The sequence below is a fragment of the Chaetura pelagica genome, unplaced genomic scaffold (genome assembly GCF_000747805.2).
Source record: "Chaetura pelagica isolate M959 unplaced genomic scaffold, ChaPel_1.0 scaffold865, whole genome shotgun sequence".
Lineage (NCBI taxonomy): Eukaryota > Metazoa > Chordata > Aves > Apodiformes > Apodidae > Chaetura > Chaetura pelagica.
The window spans coordinates 62,378-66,956 of record NW_009953298.1 but is presented as its reverse complement, the minus strand read 5'-3'; positions in this window follow the sequence as shown (position 1 = coordinate 66,956).

The window sequence follows — 4,579 nt, the reverse complement described above, 5'->3', positions numbered from 1 at the left end:
CAGGTGCCACATCTACATGTTTCTTGAGCACCTCCAGGGGTGGTGACCCCACCAGAGCAGCCTGTGCCAGGACCTGACTGCTCTTCCAGTAAAGAAATTCTTCCTCATACCCAGCCTGAGCCCCCCCTGGCACAACTTCAGACCCTTTCCTCTAGTCCTCTCCTTACTCACTTGGGAGAAGAGGTCACCAGGGCAGGAAAGGCCCACTAACCTAGTGAAGAGTGGCTGTTGACCCCCCCAGCCAGTCCCACCCCAAGGAGAAGTTGATCTGCAGGGCCCTGATCACATCAGGGCAGAGAGAGCAGGTGAATCATCCCTTTGCTGCAGCTCCTCTGGGGTGTCCTCTGTTGTTCCCCATCTGATGAGCTTGTTCCCATCAACCCCACAAACCCCCTCACCCACCAGCACCCAACTTAGAAGAGCTTTTCAGCTGCCAAGGAGCTTCCCACATTTTTCAGCACAAAAGCTCCTCAGGAGACCCTGGGTCACAGGCAAACCCAAACCATCACTCCTGCTGAGCTGGGAGCAAGGAACCCTCAGCTGGAACACCAACACACATGGTTTTTTAGGGGTTACAATCCAAGCAGAGAGAATCTGAGCCCTGAAAACCACCTGGCTCTCCAGCCAGCCTGTGGAAACTCACTCCCAATGTCTCTCCCCCGTGGTATCCAGCCACAGGTCAGGGTGCACTGGGGACCTCAGGCAAAGAAACCTCTGATGTGACACCCCTGGGTGCCCAAGGGAAGGAATCTGGATGGTGGGTGATGCTTCCCACCTGAGAAGGCAGAACTTGGAGGCACATGTCAATGTGAGATCCACCAAGCATCTCAGGCTTGGTCTGAGATGCACTCACAGGGTGGGCACCTTGTGTTCCTCCCCAACAGCTCCTACACATCAGAAGCCACCTCAGGGCCTCACCTGCTCAGCAGAGAAAGATTCACTGCCTGCTGCAGACAAATGGGACATCTGCAGTCAGATTTTGTGCCTGGAGGAGTTGCCAGGGAAGCCACAAGGGCTTCTGCAAAGTCTCTTTGTGGAGCTGAATGGCAGACAGGACACAAAACCCATACAAGGCTTTCAAGGACCTCAGCATCTCAAAGCCCAACCTGGTGCTGGTCCCTCAGTCTTGCTCTCAGCAACCCCAGCATCCCTGCTTGGCTGTGCCCCTGCTACTCAACTCACCAGCTGCTTTGCCAGCCCAAACCTTCCTGACCTCCCAGGCACCTTCACCTCTCAGGGCAGCAACAACAACCTCTGAGCATCACCCATGGAAAAGGCTGGTCCAGCCAAATGACCTGTAGGCACAAGGCAGAGCTCCTCACACCCCCAAGTCATGCCAGGAGCTGGGAAATTCAGCCCAACCCCAGGCCCTGAGGGGCCCTTCAGTGCCCCTTCAGCTGGGCAAAGCTGTGCTGGGGAACAAGTTGATGGGAGCACTTGGACACAGCCCTGAAGCAGCCAAATCCCTCTGCTCTGTGATGCCCAACAGCTTCCCCTGGGAAACACAACTGAGCAGCTCTCTGGGGATGCTGGAAAGGCAGGAAATGAAGAATCAACAGCAAAATGGACACGAAGGAAGAGAAGCTGGATGGGAAGGACACAGCTCCATGTCCAGGCAGACCCTGGGGGTGTCCCCAACCCACGTGCTCTGATTCCCAGGGACTCCCCATCCCTGGTGCTGAAGCAGCAGCTCCAGCCTCTGGGCTGGTTTGATCCCAACACATCCCCCTGCCCACTGAAAAGGCTGGGGGGAGGTTTTTGCACACTCAGGGCACGATGCCCAGCCCTTCTTGGAGGGGCACAGACTGAATTCTGGCTAAATTCTGCTTCACTACACACCACCAACCTCTCTTCTTCCACAAAGATGAACCATCTCTCCCTGGGAGCAACTGGTTCATTTGCCTTCCCATTACACTTTGCTGGAAGAGGGGGACAGGAAATCTGTGCAAAGTGAGGATCAGAATGCTGCTGAGCAGTTTTGTTCAGCTAAATCATCTTGTTCTCTTCAGGCTTAAGTGGCAAGATCACATTTCTTGCCTAGAAATCACCTTCTTAGCTATAATGACCATCTAAACAGCATCTCAAGGAGGCCTGGAAAGGAGAAGCAGATTTTCCAGGCCTAATCTCTTGCCCCTCCAGCCCAGTGCTCAGTGGCTGAGAGCTTTCCAAATCAAGTCCTGCCACCCAGGAAGCCTCACCTGTCATCTTTCTACTCCAGGCCCTCTGTATTTTCTCACTTCATTGCTGTCATCCTGCAATTTACTCCAAAAGCTCTGCCACAGCTGAGATCATGAAGAGCCCAATGTCAGGCATCCCTGTTATTTCCTTGAATAAACTTCAGCTCTCAGCTGACAGGGAGGAGGACCAAGCTCCTTCCCAAGGCTCTGCTGGAGATTCCCCAGCTCCACATGCTATAATTTACAGCTGTGGCTCCTGCTTTACATATTTACAGCCCTATTTTCCCCTCTCCCAGCATCTGTCCTCTTCTATCCTGGCTTTGCAACTTGCACCAACTTTTTATTTACTCCTTCTCTGGCATCCAGACCACATTTCAGTTTGCTTGGCAAAGCATCAGAGCTTCTCATGCAGCTCAAGAACCTTGGGGTGGAAAAACAGAAGGCAAAGGACTATTCAAGGACCCCCCCCAGGTCAGGAATAAGAGACACCCAAGGGTCAGAGCTGACTCTGCAGTGGGGAATCCAGGGCAGCAGTGCTGCTTGGGAGTAGCTGCTGCACCCAAAGCTCATGGAAATCAGACTCCTGGGGATATCAGGTTCTTGCCACAGGTGACATCTCACTCCACAGCAAATGCCTGGACCTGCCACTTGCACTGGCCTGCCAAGGAGAGGTGAGTGAACAGTTCTCTGCTCCCTGGGGGCTCTAAAGCAGCTGAGCCTCTGCTCTGCTGCCATCCAATGATTTGTTCAGCTGCACACCCAAGCTGGCACTGCCAGCATCCCTAAAAACCATCCTCCCTCCCTTGCTGAACCCTCTCCTGGGTCCTGCAGCATCAACTCCCAGTGCCCAGCACAGGCTGCACCCCCTTTCCCCCCTGAGGGGCCAGGCAGCAGCAGAGCCCTCTGCCCTGCTCCTCTGAACCTCCAGCCAAGCCAAGCTGGGTTCACCTCCACCTTCAAAACCCTTCTCAGTGAAACAGCTGAGTATTCATGCCCAGCTCTCCCAAAGGACCTTCCATCCATATGAATTGAATCCCAAGGTGCCAAACTGCAGGCAGACAAACAACCCAGAGCAGAGGCATGAACACCAACCCCCCCAACCTCCCCTTGCCTGGCTCCAGCCTCAGACCCCATTACCCACCACACACAACTGGCTGCCAGAAGAGCAAATATTCCATGTTTACTGGATTCCCACTGTAATACAACAGCACTGGCTGTAAGCCCAAGGTGTTCCTTAGCAGACTTGGGCTTCAGAGAGTTTATTTCCCATCCTTCAGTCCATGGGCAAGGCAAGACAACCTGTCCTGAGCAGTTTGCACCCTCCTGGAATAGCTCAGCATGTTCCCTAGATGCAAGAACTGCTTCTCAGGAAATCACCTCCAGATTGAAAAGCCAAGGAGAGGGTGAGGTGGCTCTGCAGTCACTTCTAGCTAAGCCTTCTGTTTCATTTTTAACCCCAGTTTATCAACAGAGCAAGGATCAAGCATCTCATCCCTCATTTACAAAGGACAAGGAGAGCAGGACCAGGCAGGCTCTGTCCCCTCCCCAGTCACAGCTGCATCCCATGGGAAGAACAGAATGTAGGAAGTTTCCCTTGCAGCAAGCAGGTACAGCTCCAGGAAAGGCAAAAGAAGACGTGGGGGAAGTTTCTCTTTCAGGGAACAAAGCTGCTCCCTGTCAGGCTCCAGGGTGTGGGGAGAAGGGGGCTCCAACTCCCAGCCCCCCCAAGACAAACACACACCTCTCACCCTGCTCCAGAGAGAATCTCATCCCTAAAATTCCATGCCCCACTTCCTACACCCCCCAAAAAAAGGCAGCTTCCTTGCAGGGCAGAGCAGGATGAGCTCAGCCTCCTGCCAGGAGAGGGGTTTTTTGGCAAGACAAAGGCCCCCCTGCCCCACATGCAGCCCCCCCTGCCTCTCCCCAGCTCACACAGGGGGCACCCCCCAACATGGGGGTGGGGGGGGGTCCTCACTTTTCCTCCCCCCCCCACAAACTCTCCAGAAGCCTCAGGTCTCTGCTGAAGCTCAAAAGCCTGAGGCTGGGCTGGCTGGACCCTCCAGCACCAAAAAGCCACCTTCCCTATTCCAGCTGGGAAAAAGGGGGGGGGACACAACCACGGGCACCCCCAAAACACCACCAGCACCCCCCACCTTGGCTCTCACATACCAGATCCTGGCTACCAGCTGCCCTCTCCTGAAGCAACAAAGCCCCAACACATCCATGGCAACAGCAGGGACTGCCCAGGGGAGGAGGAAACCATGGGGGACATGGCCCCTCTTGTTCCCACAGCCCTGGGAACATGCCCAAGCTCTTCCAAAAAACAAGCTCACCTGGCTTTGTGCTGTTAGAAATGAAAAATAGTGTTGGGTTTGCATCCTAGTGTTAGAAACAGAGTGTCA